This window comes from Rhinatrema bivittatum, chromosome 1, assembly GCF_901001135.1.
Source record: "Rhinatrema bivittatum chromosome 1, aRhiBiv1.1, whole genome shotgun sequence".
Lineage (NCBI taxonomy): Eukaryota > Metazoa > Chordata > Amphibia > Gymnophiona > Rhinatrematidae > Rhinatrema > Rhinatrema bivittatum.
Window position 1 is genome coordinate 224771928 of NC_042615.1, and position 16844 is coordinate 224788771.

The following is a 16844-nucleotide window of genomic DNA, read 5'->3' on the forward strand; positions in this document are numbered from 1 at the left end:
AGGACCCAGAGATGTAAATAAGAGACTTTAGAATGAAAACCACAGTTTCCATTGGTGTGAAAAAACAACTGAAAACCAAACTGGGGTGAGCCCTCCTGAAAGAGACTGTCGACCACTGACAGCCAAAGGTCTGGGGAAGATTTCCTAGGTATGGCTGGTAGGCAGAATGGGCAAAAGAAACTCATGCTACGCTTGGAAGAACAAGCAGTACACTACAGCAGGGCCTGGGACCAGGGCCGGTGCAAGGGGATTTGGCGCCCTAGGCGAGCCTTCTTCCTTGCGCCCCCCCCGGTCTCGGCCCCGACTCCTACCTCATTCTCAATCACGCCCACTGACTGGGGTTTTCTGGGTCGCGAGCAGATTGGGCACTGCTTGCGGCCCGCCAAATCTCCACTCCTCTTTGCCACCACTTGCGGCCCCATATGGCTCGCACCCAGTGGCGCACCAAGGGTCTCCAGCGCCCAGGGGCCAATGCATTTGTGTGCCACAGAAAATCAGTGGCATCTCTAGACAGAAGAATTTGTTTTGGGTGGGGGGGGGAGCCAAAATGACATTTCTTCATCACACCCACCTCTATAGCATGGATCCTGCTTTAAAATTGGTTATAAAAAAAAGTGTTGTTAAAAAAAGTCCAAAGGGTCCTCTGCATTATTTTAAAAAGCTGGCCAGTTTCACACTTCTAGTAAAACTACTATAAAATTATTTGATAGCCTCATTCAACTAATTCTATATGGATTATGAGAGTGAAGTCTGGAATATATAGGAAGGGACAGAATGTCAATACAAATCCTGCACCTCCAGTTCTGTATCTCTGTGCATCCACTGAAATTCCCCCAAACAATGGAGCTTGGATGTTTCCCTTACAGCTCATCATACTAAAAGATATTTTCAAATTCTGGTGTCACCTCACAGTAACAGCAGCACAAACACCTTCCACTGCCAGACACATTGTGAACTAACATAAAGCACCGCAAAAGAGACACCCAAAATCTATACTGCAATCCCATCATAACATAACAGTAATAACACCAAGGACTCAAACAACAATAACCCTACCTGTGAATAAGCAAGGGTAAAAATTACACTGGGTCCTAGAATACCAATACACCACCTACTGAGGAAACAAAACAAACCCGATTGCTATAGATCCCTATGCTAGCAGAATCTCTCATCATGGTCACACACACAGAGCAGAGACAGACCTTCACCAAATACAGAATACAAAATAAAGGAGCACAAATTAGAAAAAACTGAAATGGAAACCCCAAGAAGCCAGACTCTGTGTATTAGCAATGGAAAAACAGAACAACCATTCCTCATAAAACAAATAAAATCAAGAAACAAAGCATCAGTTATAATAGTAAAACCATACTAATAAAATATTTTAAAACTACTGATAAATAGAATTTCTATTAATTAAAATCATATACATTTTTTACAATTTCCCAAACACCAATAAAATATTTCAAAACAGTACATATATCAAATAACACACAATAATTAAAACTAATAAGGATTTTAAAAAGCCCCTGCTGTCCATACATGGGAGCTCTTGATTTCCAGTCACCCTGATATTGTCGAGGATTAGGAGGTTATCCTCTCTCTCTCACACATACTCACATGTCCATTCTCTCTCACACATACACTGTCACATACATACACATTCATGCTCTTATACCCAACCATAACCTCTCGCTCTCTCAGACACTGACACACTCTCAGGGTGTAAGACACTCTCTTCCCCCCCCCCCCCCCCACTCACACACACTCTTACTCCCCTGGATTTTCTCATACACACTCATGCTCTCACTGGCTCCCTCACATACACACAAACACACACTCCCAGGCAAGCTCCCACTCGTTCTCACACAGACACACACACACAGGCAAGCTCCTAGTCATTCTCACACTGAACCCCAGGCAGGCTCCCATTCATTTTCACACCACTCCCTCTCCATCCCCCAGGCATGCACACATTCATTCTCACACACACAGACCCCCAGGCAGGCACCAATTTATTCTCACACACACACATACACCACAAACAGGCAGGCACATATTCTCACACATACAAACCCCAGGAAGACACCCATACATTCTCATACACAGACACACCCTCAGGCAGGCACCCATGCATTCACACACATACACCGCCAGGCAGACTCCCATTCATACACATGCACACACTAAAGGCAGAGACCCCCTCTCTTTCTTTTGCCAGCAACCTCAGAGCCTCTCTCATCCCTCTGCTGCCACTGTCACTGCTGCTGTATGGCTATTGCGGAGGTGCTGATTGCTGCTATTGGCACTGAAGCCCATTCTGCTGCCTCCTCTGTGCAGGCCCCATGGGCTTCCAGTTCCTCTATGCTGATCTCGTACATTGTGAGATCCGCATAGAGAAAGTGCTACTCTTGCACATTCCCAAAGATTACATGTTCCAATCAGTAAAAAGTAATTTATTTCTTTTTACATTTGCTGTCTGATCTTAGTTTTCTAATCGGTTGGTCACAGGCTTTTTTTTTCCACCTTCCCTTTCTTATTTTTTTGCCAATTCCTTTTATAACATATTTCTTTTCTCTCCATCTGTCTGCTTCCCTCAAACACACAGTCAGGTTCTCATTCTCACATGCTTTCTCTCTCTCACATACACAGGCATTCTCACATGCTGTCCCTCATACAATTATTTATACACAGTCTCTCTCTTGCACATCCTAACTCTCACTCCCACATGCTGTCTTGCTCAAGCACAGGTTCTCACTGTCACATGCTCTCTCTCATACAATCATTCCTACACACAGGCTCTCACTGTCACATGCTGACACACACACACACACAGGCTCTCTCTCACTCCCACATGCTGTCTTGCTCAAGCACAGGCTCTCACTATCACATGCTGTCTCTCACACACACAGAGGCTCTCCCATGCTGTCTCTGCAAACATTCAGGTCTTCACTCACACCCACACACACAGTCTCTCAACTCATCTCATACACGCACACATACACACTGTACAAACCCTCAGTCTCTCTCTCACCTCTGGGCCTCCTCTTCACGGGCCACTGCAGGATGGGCTCTGCAGCGGCCCCGGTCTTCTCGAGCCGCGCTGATCCTCTTCTGCACGCGGCTGATGCTCCTCCTCTTTCCTGCCCGCGCGGCCCCGGCAACATTTTTCTTCCGGGGCCGCGCGGGCAGGAAGGAGGAGAAGTTCCTGCATTGGCTGATGCTCCTCCTCTTTCCTGCCCGCGCGGCCCCGGCAACATTTTTCTTCCGGGGCCGCGCGGGCAGGAAGGAGGAGAAGTTCCTGCATTGGCTGATGCTCCTCCTCTTTCCTGCCCGCGCGGCCCCGGCAACATTTTTCTTCCGGGGCCACGCGGGCAGGAAGGAGGAGAAGTTCCTGCATTGGCTGATGCTCCTCCTCTTTCCTGCCCGCGCGGCCCCGGCAACATTTTTCTTCCGGGGCCGCACGGGCAGGAAGGAGGAGGAGGAGCACCAGCATGTTTAGACGCGACTGTACCACGGTCCTTCCGATCTTCTTGCTGTGTGTATCCGGCACACAGCATAGCAGTAGTTCACCGCTCAGCCGCCATTGGGATGACGTCCACCGGCGGCCATTGGCTATCAGCGGCTCGGCGCCCCCTAATGCTCAGCGCCCTAGGCGATCGCCTAGTTCGCCTAGTGCTTCCGCCGGCCCTGCCTGGGACAGACACTGCATGCCGAAGCATCAGACCTGGCTGATTGCGCAGGACAACGTCAAGGGTTTCAGGGATGAGAACAATCATCAAAACAGACCTGTAGCCCAAAGCTCCTGGAAGGAAGATAAAATAGGCCTGAAGCTCACTCAAGAACCCTTGCCAGAACCAGTTCAGCTATCCTGTCATAGGATAGCAGGGTAACAGGCAGGCCCTTTGGGCAACCCAGAGAATGAGAGAAACTAAGGTAGTAGCTCTCCCTGTAGGTATACGGAGAGATACCATGGGCACCTTAGCTTCCTCTCCACTCACCCCGACAAACCAATCAGAAGTCAGGAGGAACAAAGAAAAAAAGGAGGCAGTCCGGCGAACTGCTGGGGCAAGCACAATTTGCCCTGTTGGGTTTCAATCCCAAGCAAATAACTCACTGCCGAAGATAGCAGGGAGTATCCCACTGAGATGGAGCCCACAGTCTTCTTGAAGCAGCAGAAACTGAGAGCAAGTGCCTCCGGGGAGAAGCCCCGAAGGCTCCACCAGAATGCCAGGGAGTCGCATGTGCACACTCCAGCAAACCTGATGTTATTACCAGCCTGGAAGCCCAAAGGGCATCAGGGCAGGTCCAGGGCGATCACAGAATAGATTACCAAGCCACCTGGCTGTGGTATCACTACCCCAGCCATGAGGGTATATACTTCCCCTCCTAAGGGATGATGTGGCCCAGCAATGGACAATGCTGCATGACCCAGGACTGTTCTGGCCGCAGACAAGACGATCCTAAAATAAGAGGAAAGAACAGCTTGCACGCTGCTAGCAGAGGGTAATACCTCTCATGTGGGTCTGGCCCTCAATTCCCTCAGCCATGGACATAACAAGGGAAAGGCATGATCACCCAGCTAATGGCTGAAACACTCTTCACAGAGGAGGGTCCTCCAGGCAAGGATGAATGACGATAGCAATCCTTGAGGAAGACTGCCACAGGCATTACTGGCACTTCCACATGAATCTGTGGTGGCTCAGTACCCGGCACAGGTGTCGGTGGGGAACGCCTCTGTGCCGAGGAGCATGGAGACTCTTGTACCTGGACCCGCTTCGCAACTGGCTCAATGGACATTGATGCTGGTGCAGTATCAGTGCCGGCACCGAATGTGGAACCATGTTGGTGCCGGCGATGATGTTTTCTCTCGGTGCTCGTCCAGGTCATTCTCTGGCACCGAGGAAAATGCCACCAATGTCATGGATGGCGTCGGTGACGGACGGTCACCGTGCCGGTGACGATGATTCCCACTGTGCTCGGCCCGGTCATTCTCCAGCACCGAGGAAGATGCCCTCGCTGTCCCGGATGACATTGGTGATGGACGGTCACCATGCCTCTATTGCTCCTGGCATGTTTCTCGCCCAAGGATTGCACGGGGCTGTGGTTGAGAACCCGAAGTATGAAGCATTTTCTTTAGTCGGTGGCATCGACTGTGACCACATCAGGAACCGTGGACATCCCAATCCCTCTAGCCCCGATGGACCCAGTGGGAGATTGCAGCAAGGACACTCGTGGGCATCATGGGGCAGACTGAGGGTGACAGACGTAGGGAGAAAGAGGGCCGCAATTCGGTTGGTAACCCGAAGGAACCGATAGTGAGGCGACAGGAACCGACCACAGAACAGGGCATAGTACTCACCGAGCGTCGATGAAATGTACGCGAAGGGAGACCTGTGTAGGGAAATTATTTGTGAAGTAAAACTTCAAGTGTTTCTGTGAGGAAAGGTTATGAGAAAAATCTCAGAGCTCCTAAACGCGAGGCAAACTGCAGCATGGATAAAAAGAGACTGAAGGGAAACCCCCTGTGGACACAGGGATCATGGCATGCTGGGCATGCTCAGTGTGCCAGTCAAAGTTTCTAGAAACTTTGACAAAAAGTGTTCTGTAATAGGGCTCCGCCTGATGACATCACCCATATGTGAGGACTACCCTTCTGCTTGTCCTGGGAGAAAGGGAGCTTGTGTGGGTGTGTATGCAAGAGAGAGGGGCCCTATATGAGGCGATGTGTGTTTGCGAGTGAGGGAGCCTGTATGAGGGGGTGTGTATGTATACTAGAGACAGCGAGCATGTCTGTGAGAGATGGGGGGGACAGAGGGAGCCTGTGTGAGGGGCAGAACTGAGAACGGGGTCAAACTCTGGGACAGGCGATAGAGTTTAAGGGGTTGCTGAAAAAAGTGCAAAAAGCAAATCTAAGTAAATAAAATAAATACTTTAGGAGTATACTGGTTTGCTACAACATTGTCTGGAACAATCTGTGTCATTTGTAATCCATACAAATTGGCTGATTTTTAGGGGGTGGAATACTTTTGCAAGCCACCGTATGTGTAATAAATACAGAAATGTTTTTAACTTCAACATCAAATATCTAGTATATCATATACATATATTCTTTAACAAAAAGCCTAACCAGATTAGGTCTCTTTGGCCTGGAGAATAGACAGGGGATGTGACTGAAATTTATAAAATAGTGAGTGGGGTGGACAGGTGAATAGAGAATGGTTATTTACCTTTTCAAATGACACACTCCATGAAACTAGCAACAAACTGTAGGAAGTACTTTTTCACTTGGCACACAATCAAGCTATAGAATCTGCTGTCAGAGGATGTGGTCAAGACAACTAACAGTAGGGGTTCAAAAGAGAATTGGACAAGTTTCGGAAGGAAAAGCTCAAAACACTTATTTAGCCAGGTAGACTTGGGAAAGCCAGCACTTTATTCCTGGGAAATAAATTAGCTGCAAGGACTGGTGCTAGGTTTTTTGCTGACCTGTGTGAACTATTTTTTCTGCTTTGTCCTTGTTCTGTTTTTATTTTAATACTTAATTTTTGTTCTTAATACAATAATCAATATACAACAGAAACAGAACTCTCTCACATACTCTGCCCTGCTTTCAACTCAGTCTCAGCCTCTGTCCTAGGACTCCTTCCTCTGCCAGCTCCCTCTGGCAAACCAAACTCTGAAAACTGACAACCCCCCTCCCCAAATCACCAGGTGCTCCTGTCCCACGTGCTGGTATGTAAAAATGGTGCTGGCTGGCTCTCTGCCATTTTGTTGTCAAGTACATCCGTGCTATTATAATGCACACAGACAGCCATGAGTAAATGTAATTACAATTGCAATACAGTAAATCTCCCAAACCTGAAAAGCACTCAAAACCGTAACAATCCTACCTATGAAAAGGCAACACTGTAAATATTACATCAGGCCCTAGAACACCAATACACATCCTATTAAGGAAACAGAACAAGCTAGGCAGCTATAGATCCCTGCACAGAAACTGCATGCTAGCAGAATACCTCATCTCAATCACACATGCAGAACACCGAGACCCTCACCAAATACAGAATAAAGAGACCATAAAGTACTAACAGAAATGTGCAGACAACTGAACTGGAAACTGCAGGAAGCCAAACACTGTATGCAGTGCAATAATGGGAAAACAAACACATAATTCATGAAACACACAAAATCAAGAAATATAAAACAATAACAGTAAAAACATACAAACAAAAAAGAAATTTGAAAACAGCTGATAAATATAAAAACATACAATTAAAAACAAAGTTTTAATTTTACAGACAGCAACAAAAATTTCAAAACAGCAGACATATCAAATACTCAATAATCAAATCTACCAATGATTTAAAAAAATCCCCTGGTCTCCATACCTGGGAATTTTTGATATCCAGAAACCCTGAGTTTGTCTTGGATTACTGGAAGGAATTGTGCTGGGGGACATTACCAAATTTCTCCTCACACTTACATACTCTCTCTCTCCCACACATGCTTTCCTACACAGCTGGGGGCCTCAGTCTCATTCCTTCCTTTCTCTGACTGCCAGCATGATGAGTACTATCAGCAGCTCCTTGGAGTTTCTCTCTCTCTTATGCCAGGCTCAGCCAAGCAATGGCAGAGAACACAGTGCTGGAGAGCAGGTGTCTGTTGTCAATGGCAAAAGCTCATTCTGCCACTATATCATATTTGAAACTCACAGGGATTGCACTCTCTCCATGTTGATCTCTCACATGGCAAGATCAGCATAGAAGTGGAAGCCCCACCAATATTGCAGGGCCCACACATGAGGAAGGAAGAGCAGCGGAACGGGCTCCCTCTTCTCCTCCTCCTGGGTTGGGTTATGTGGGGTGAGGTGCATACAGGAGCTCATACATGCACCTTGAAAGAAACACTGCTTGGCACTAGCTTAAGAGAGAAAGCCTATCCTCATTTCTGGTGGGCCATGTGGATTCTTTCCGTCTTTTATGGCAGATAGCCTTCTTTCTTCTGCTGCGGCCCTCCCAGGTGAGCCCCCATGCAACTGCATGGTCTGCACACCCATTTGTGCCAGGCTTGGCACATATTAGGGATCTACCGGGTAGTTGTGACCCAGACTGGCCACTGGCTACCTTTGGGTAGGCGCTAATTTCTGAAAATAAAATGTGCAGCTTGGCTGCACATTTTACTTTCTGTATTGCGCGGGAATAACTAATAGGCTCATCAACATGCATTTGCAGGTTGCGGGCGCTATTAGGTGCCGCGGGTTGGACGCACATTTTCCGCCCCTTACTGAATAAGGGGTAAGGGAAAACGCACGTCCAAGGGCAGGTTAACAGTGCGCTCCGTGTACTGTATCGGCCTGTTACAGTGCCATGCTGAATATCACATCACATTGCCATTTTCATGCAAGCTATCATCTTAAACATCACTATCTATGACACGGTGTTTTTTCATTACAAGTGCATGATCCAACCTCAGAGACAACCTAAATATATTCAAAAAATTATGAAAAAAATATACTTAAGGCTTATTGCCTTAATACTTGAATCCTTGCAGACACTGTGCATCATAATTACAGGTCTTACAAATAAGTGTCCCTACTGCACACCAATATACCTCAGTCTGCAGCATATGAAATTAACATTTCTGATCCTTAAGCTCTCAACCATATCATAGTCCAGAATCATTTATTTTGGTTTTGCAAAGTTAGTCCTAACTAGGAATTATTTTTCCTTTCAAAAAGAGTTCTTCAATCAAATTCACGGAGTAGCTATGGGGTCACCGTTTGCACTTGAGGCAGCCAATTTATGTGTGGCCAGCGATGAGGAAATATATTTCTATGGCCTGGAGTGGTTTTCTAAAATACTATTGTGGAAGAGATACATAGACAATGTGGGTTTTTTCCCCGTTATCTCTTTATTATATCATTTCAACTATATGACAGAGAAAAGCCATAAGTTATTAAGGAAAAAGACCAGAAAAAGAGATGTATTATCATAACTTTAGTTCAAGTCCACATCCTTAGGGGCTTTAACAGAACAAAAAAAAAAATGTATACAGGCAATTAACTCTAGTGAAGAGAAGGCTCTAACCTAACATTTACTAATGGGTACTTCATCCCCAAAATCTTTACTCTATTCATATTGCAGATATTTTGTCCGAGAGAAAAGTTTCCAAATGTGACAGATCTACAAATACATAAGTATCCCCTTGGTAAACCATGATACACTTATACGGAAACTTTACGGAAAAATGTGGCTCTAAGTTGAGCAACATGCTGCTTAATTGCAAGAAAAGCTTTCCTCCATAACTGGGTTTCCTGCGTAACATCTAGGAAAACTTGTATTTTTTGCCCGCAAAAGTTAACCCTTTCTATATTTAAAATATTGCCTATGAATCAATTTTTTATCTGAGCATAGTACAAAGGTTACTATCAAAGTAGCCCTTGTAAATATATTATATTGAGTATCTTGCAAAAATTCAGATAAATCTGAACTAGCTATAGGTACAAACAAATCCAAAGTACCTTCAGTTTTAAATTCCTTCTTAAATTCAGGCACATTTTAATAACATTTTTATCTTGGGAGATTTGCAAATCATCATGGACATACTTCTGAAATAATCCACATACTGATGATAATCTACTTTGAGAAATTTAACAATCTAAGATTTTTAAATCTCATAGCATTTTCTAATGATTCCATTCTGTTCTGCAAAACAAGCAATCTTTAACATAAGGCGCTATCGAAGATTGCATAGTGGAGCCATAGTAAAGGAGCATAACTGAGTACGGTAATTCTTTGAGACAGTGAATTCTCGGTTCTTGAGAACGTGCATACTGAATGCTCATAATAAAGAAAAGTTCAAAAAGCAACCTGACACATCCATGTTTTGAGGATAAGTAGGATGTCAGACCAACACGTGGTGACATCATCCAATGGAGCCCAGTCCAGAAAACTTATTTATTATTTATTCATTTGCGGATTTTTTATATACCGGGGCACGTAAGTAACATCACCTCGGTTTACATTCAAACATTAATTCAGCATAGTGCTTTACAGTATAACATTATAACTGAAAGAGTACAAAACCATGTATAACTTTGTATAAAGAAAATAAATATCAAATTTTGGTTGTCTGTGGAAATAAACTAGAAAGCAAAGAATAGGACTCAGTTCATTAATAGTAGGCTTTTTTGAATAACCAGGTTTTTAAGTTTTGTTTAAATTTTTTGTGGCAAAATTCCTGGCGTAATTCCGATGGCATGGTGTTCCATATTGTGGATCCAGCAATGATGAATGAACGTTCTTTCGTAGAAGAAAGATCGTCAGATTAGGTGCAGGGATCTTCAGTTTAGCTAAATGCTGGAATCTGGTTGGGCGGATTGATGTTTTGAATTGTAGGTGATCAGTGAACCAGCGCATATCTCTGTTGTGAATGGCTTTATGTATAAGCGTCATGGATTTATATATTCTGTATACCACGGGTAGCCAGTGTAATGATTGAAGTGCTGGAGTGATGTGCTCGTGGCGGCTTGTGTCTGTGTTGATGCGGGCAGCTGCGTTTTGTAACATTTGCAAGGGTTGAATTGTAGTTTTAGGTAGACCTAGTAGCAATGCATTGCAGTAATCAAGCTTCGATAAAATAGTTGCCTGTAATACAGTGCAGAAGTCATATTGGTATAAGAGAGGTTTAATACGTTATGTCTGGACTCTCCAGATGTCCCTTAAAGTTACATGAGCTGGCTCAGACATTACTGCAAGATCAAAGCCTCCCCAATCAGAGGCAAATCCCACTGCAGCAGAAACTGGGACCCACACCCCCTCTCCTTCCTCTAGGATGGAGGCCAGTTGTAAATATAAGCATCAAGGCCCACAGTCAGAGGGGACGTAGAAGAGGAAACAGGTTGTATAAGTTTCCAGTGACAGCTCCTCCAAGAGAAACAGAAAGGATCCCAGAAACATTGCTAACATTAGCAGAAGTTAGAATAGCTACTTCCCCTGAGCTTGCATATTAGGGGTGCAGGAGGTGGAATACACTCACCTAAACTTAGGGAAACCTCTCCCATTTCTCTCAGTCATCTGTTCAATCTGACCTGTAGACCGGATGAGGTGCTGGAGGCTGAAGGGTCTAAGTTCATTCTCCCCTTTCTTTTCTTCCCCATTCTGCCAATCAAGATGGGGAAAAAATGTGTCAGAAGGGGTGCGCCCATTAGGCGCATTGACAAGCCTCAGAGCAGCAGGCTTTATGCCAAAAACCAGAACTCTGCCTCAAAACCTCTGGGTGCCCGATTCGCTGTCTGCAGAGATATCCTACAGATCCAGATAGGGACTTCAGTAGCAAACCAGCCTCAGGAATCCCTCAGAAAATGTGTTGGCAGTCTTGGGTTGCTCAGTTACCCGAGTTACACTCATGCATTAATAGCACTGATAGAAAATTTAAATTTGCATTAAAGCTCCATCGAGATTATTTGGCATTCCTGGATATGTGGATTGTCAAAAAGCAATCAGCAATGTGCACATCGGTATATAAAAAGGCGGTGGAACATCATAATCTTTTGAAGTTTCAGAGTTGCCATCCTTGTAAGCGCAAGTTGGGGGGGGGGGGGGGGCTGCTGGTTCTTCCAAATCAGATAGTTGTGTTTTGAGATTCAGCAGCTAGATTTATATCCCATGGATATCCCCAGTCATCAACGAGATCAGCATATCATAGGGCTTTGTTCCTCTCAGAGAAGATTTACTTTAATATAAAGCTTCAGGCAGCTAATCCAGAAATGTCTGCATTCTTCAGCACACCAATAGATCATCAGTGATAGCCTCTTTGATCTACTATCACTGGCATATATTGACTATGTACAAGATATTTTCAGAATCCTCTTTATTTGCATTCAAATGAAGACAAAATAAAAGACTGGGCAATGCCAACATTACAAGAGGAGTGTGGTGACAAGTATGATGACTATATTGGCCATGAGTGTTGTGAGCATTGTGTCTTGTGTTTGGAGGCTATAACAGGTACTTATTGGCGTCATCCGATGTCTCAATATACTATTAGATATAAACATAATACTAATTGTCATTCTAGCTATGTGACATACAGTAGCTTGCAAAGTATTTGACCCCCTAAAACGTCAGTGGATTTGTATGCATTACAAAAAATTAAAAACTGAAAAATGCTGCTTATGTAAGTATTCAACTCCTATGCTGTGGAAACTCCAAGTTTACACAGATGAATTAAACTGGCCTCGACCTGTGACTCAGTAGACTCAAATACCTTCCCATCTGTGGTTTCTGGGCAAGGTTGTGGCAGCTGTCTTAATAGTCCACTCCTTGGCTGGTTGGGTTTGCATGCCGGATTGTTTGGGGGAACGTTTGAAGATTTTTCTTTGTAAGAAGCCAGTGAGACTCCTGGGTGTTGCTTGGGGAGAGGGCTCAGGGAACCCTCTTCCCTGGGGGGCCCAGGATAGGGAAGACATCCCTCTGCAACCTCTTGGAGAACAAAAAGATGGTGGTGACCCACTGCAGAGAACATCTGGTATTTGAATCAATTTTTGGGGAAAAGATGTTTTGTTAGAAGACCTGGGAGGAAGAGTTTTCCTGCCCCTTCTGCCTTCCCTGAGAAGGAACATCGAGGGCTGTGTGTTCCAGTGTATCTCTGCCACTGTCTGAATCAGAAAAGTAAGAGAGAAAGGTTGAGAGAGACATTGAGAAAATTAAGACCAAACTGAGATCTTTTGAGCACCCTGAACTGGAGTCTTTGCTTCTGGGAGATAGAAATAGCTTGGGATTCTGTGCAGAGACAGTTATAGCTTTTTTCCATCCAGTTTGGAAGGGTTTTTTCCATCCCAACAAGGATACCACTGCCCACCTGGGAACCTCATTTAATCCAAGCCCTGAATGGAGAGTGTTTCCCTTGGCCTGAGAAAGGAAAGAGAGAGACCCTTGTACAGATAGAGAAAGGAAAGACTAAAGATAAAATGTTGAGCTGAAGATTTATCTGTGCTATTTCACAAATAAGAGTTATCAGTAAAGTTTTTGGATATGCACCCAGTCTCTCCTGTGTTTATTGGCCCTGAACACCCGAAGTGGCTAAAAGAAAGAGAGTTGGCCTAAGGCCTTGGACGATATATTCTTCTGCCCCATCAGCAATTAATTTAGGTCCTGGGAGGTGAGACTTGTGGAAAAAGCTAGTTGTGTGTGTATCCAGCCTCAGAGATTTAAAATCTTTTATGGCCCTTTTCAGTGTCACGTATACTCCCAGAATTGAGGTTACATAGATAAGGACATTCAGGTTTGTCAACAGCTGAGCGGATACTAATGTCTGTATCTTTTTTAAATGATTGGTCTACATTAGTACAAAGATTTAGTATAAAAATGGCCTTTGCATGGGCATGCTCAATAAGGCACAGTCAAAGTTCTAGAAACTTTAAATATGTTTTCTGGGCTGGGCTCCATCCTTACATGTCACCACATGTAAGGATTGACATCCTACATATCCTCAAAACATGGACATGTCAAGTTGCTTCTTGAACCTTTCTACATTACAAGCATTCAGTATGCACGCTTATTTGTAGGACATGTGATTATAACAGTGGGCAATATCTCCAAGGATTCAAGAATCTTGCAGTTAACCTTAAATATGATGGTCTTCTCATATTTTTTTTTTAATATATTTAGGTTGTCTCACATGGGTTGGATCCTACATTTGTAACTGATATTTTTCTGAACTTGTGTGGTTCTTACTAGACTTAGCATGGTGTTTTCAATTACATCAATATATAAAGTGTCTCAACCATGCAGATTATAGGTCTCTTTAAGAAAGGCCTGGAAATTCATATTACTCCCGTGGTGTCTGGTGGAACTGTTCAAAACAGGGGTCAGTGACAGTGGCCTGCAAAGCTGTACCACAGCTGAGCAGTTCACACATGAAAGCACAACTGAAGCTGTGTTAGGGCAGCATGTTCCATTCAATGACGACCTGGTCCAAATGCACTTACAGTAGTTCTTGGTGCCCTGTTACTCTTCAGACCCAAGTAGTACCCCAAGGCATCCCCCACCTGAATCCTGAACAGAAGCTTAGGGCACTTTATGAGCTGGCAGTCTTTCTAGACTTACAGGGTTGCCTTGGACCACTGCCAGCACTTGAGGCAGGAGCTTGGTACTTAGAGGTGCTATGGATTGCCTTTCCAGACCTGTGGAGATGGAGAGGAATGAGAGGAAAGAGTCACAGTGCTCTATCTTTTCCTCAATTACATACATATTACCCAAGCAGACTACTTGATTTTCAAGTCCTAGCCATACTGTCATACTACAAATTTGTGGTTTCAATGTTCAGTCAATACTCTGAAGAACTACATATGCAAACACCAGATTGAATAAAGAAGAGAGTTTAGCATATTTCAGCACCAGAAAACTATCAGTTGCTTTCTATGGAGAATTCTGCTCGACATGCTACAGCTCTGTCTGATCAACGCACAGGGTGGTTTCTGGTTTACACAGCAAAATGCAAGTAAGCCTTTTCTCTTAAATTAAAAAGCCATCATCCACAGCAGGGTATTCAGTTCAGTCCTCAAGGGCCACAAATGGGTCAGGTTTTCAGGACACCCCTAATGATTATTTTAAACATTTCTATTCCACCTCCCTGGAATAAAAAGGAGCACCCAAAGCGTGTTCAACATCATATATACAATAACAAAAATAAAAACAAAGTAATAACAACTTCCAATTGCAACTATATTCCTAAAATATATTTGCATATAGTTTAGACAGTGTGTACGCAAATCTCTTATACATATTCATTAGGGTTATCCTGAAACCTGACCTGTTTACAGCCCTCAAGGATTGACCTTTAGTAAGTGTGAAGACACTCTAAAAACATACACTCTACAATTTGTGACCTATCATTAAAATCATCCATTGTATCTGAAGACTGGAGGGTAGCCAATGTAACCCCAATATTTAAAAAGGGTTCCAGGGGCCATCAAGGAAACTATAGACTAGTGAGCCTGACTTCAGTGCCGGGAAAAATAGTGGAAACTATTTTAAAGATCAAAATCACAGAGCATATAGAAAGACATAGTTTAATGAAACACAGTTATCATGGATTTACCCAAGGAAAGTCTTGCCTCACAAATGTTTCATTTTTTTGAAGGGATTAATAAACAAAGGGATAAAGGTGAGCCACTACATGTAGTGTATTTGGATTTTCAGAAGGCATTTGACAAAGTCCCTCATGAGAGGCTTCTAAGAAAACTAAAAAGTCATGGGATAGGAGGCAATGTCCTTTCATGGATTACAAACTGGTTAGAAGACAGGAAACAGAGTGGGATTAAATGGTCAAATTTCTCAGTGGAAAATGGTAAATAGTGGAGTGCCTCAGGGATCTGTACTTGGACCGGTGCTTTTCAATAAGAGATCTGGAAAGGTGTACGACAAGTGAGTTAATCAAGTGTGCAGATGATACAAAATTATTCAGAGTAATTAAATCAGAAGCGGATTGTGAGAAATTGCAGGAGGACCTCATGAAACTGGAAGATTGAGCATCCAAATGGCAGATTAAATTTAATGTGGAGAAATGCAAGGTGATGCATATAGGGAAAAATAACCCTTGCTGTAGTTATACGATGTTAGGTTCCATATTAGGAACTACCACCTAGAAAAAAAGTCTAGCCGTCATAGTGGATAATACATTGAAATTGTCAGCTCAGTGTGCTGCAGCAGTCAAAAAAAAGCAAACAATGTTAGGAATTATTAGGAAGGGAATGGTGAATAAAAAGGAAAGTGTCATAATGCTGTATTGCTCCATGGTGAAACCACACCTTGAGTACTGGGTACAATTCTGGTCGCCACATCTCAAAAAAGATATAGTTGTGATGGAGAAGGTACAGAGAAGGGCGACCAAAATGATAAAGGGGATGGAACAGCTCCCCTATACTGTTGGGTCTTAATGTTATGTCGACACACTTCTGTTAATTTGTTGTAAGATTATTTCCTAAAAAAATTTTCTTGCTTATAGTAGCTCCCCAGATTTGTTTGGTAATTGGAAGAAGGTGATTAATTGGTATGTTTACTGTTAGAATTTAGAGTTGTAATTATGGTAACCTTTTCTTCCTCAAAAAATAATTTTCATTTGTATGAACATTATAGAAAAGTATTTCTGATTTTATTTTGTGAATTAAAATCATAAATAAAGAATTTAAAAAAAATAAAAAAAATAAATAAAAAAAGGTTTGGATAAGTTCATGGAGAAGAAGTCCATTAACTGCTATTAATCAAGTTGTCTTAAGAGAATAGCCACTGTTATTACTGGCATCAATAGCATGTGATCTACTTAGTGTTTGGCCAATCCAGGCTACTAGTACCTGGCAAGTACCCACTCTTGAAAATAGGATACTGGGCTTGATGGACCCTTGGTCTGACCCAGTATAGCAATTTCTTATGTAGTATACCTTATACCTTCAGAGAAAATGATCAGGAAAAATAATCAAATGGAAAAAAATTAAAAATATGAACATGTGTTACATTCTACCTAGATGTTTTCCAGGTATTATTTTAATAGTGATTAACCTAAGACTAAAACTTGATAGTTGACATGACGTCATCAAGGGCACCGAGGGGGCCATAAGCACGAGCGTTGGGCCGGAGGCGCCGCGCGCCAGGCGTCACACACCAAAGCTGCACGACCAAAGGGCTTGCCCCTTAGTGCGCTCCTTTGTGTAGCGCCTTTGCATTCTGCTACAGCTGGTACTTCACAATGGCTGACAATATTGCATCTTGCATCCCGGTATGTACAAACAGAGGAAATTATCAAACAGATCATATAAGTAAGTTGAAAGTACTTAACATAAG

At 43.4% G+C, this 16844-nt stretch overlaps 1 protein-coding gene across 6 annotated transcripts in view; it reads right to left on the reverse strand.

The window, feature by feature from the left end:
* FAM193A (family with sequence similarity 193 member A) overlaps nucleotides 1-16844 on the reverse strand; it is a 391927-nt gene that overhangs the window by 326383 nt on the left and 48700 nt on the right. Inside the window, exon 1 of one of the 6 annotated variants that reach the window (XM_029592178.1) lies at nucleotides 14112-14130. The exons of the other annotated variants lie outside the window; for them this stretch is intronic. The gene's annotated coding sequence lies outside the window, so the exon portion shown is untranslated. Of the gene's footprint in view, nucleotides 1-14111; nucleotides 14131-16844 lie in introns of those variants that run through there. 6 annotated transcript variants of the gene reach the window in all.